This window comes from Silurus meridionalis, chromosome 20, assembly GCF_014805685.1.
Source record: "Silurus meridionalis isolate SWU-2019-XX chromosome 20, ASM1480568v1, whole genome shotgun sequence".
Lineage (NCBI taxonomy): Eukaryota > Metazoa > Chordata > Actinopteri > Siluriformes > Siluridae > Silurus > Silurus meridionalis.
Window position 1 is genome coordinate 10,004,228 of NC_060903.1, and position 365 is coordinate 10,004,592.

Below are 365 nucleotides of genomic sequence, written 5' to 3' on the forward strand. Positions count from 1 at the left end.
ATAACATTTGTTACAAATATATCAGTAAGCATTGGGCAAATAACTAATTCAGGAATACAGTACAGGGCACAAAACAGCATAAAACTTCCAGTGGCTTTTTTTGTTTAATTCTTTGCAATTGTTTCTGTTCTTGGAATTTTTTATTTTTGTCTCTTTATTTCATTTCTCGTACGAGGAAAGGGTGTGATTTAATGTTTATTTTTGCATGACTAGAAACTAGATTTTATCGTGCTTAGTTACAGTGTTTGTGTGATCTCTTAAAGACAAAGCAGCTGCACACAATTAATGTGACTCATCTGCTAAATGTGTCAGGCTATGAACAGTCAGGTATAGCATTGTAAACTGGAAGTACACAATAGCAAAAC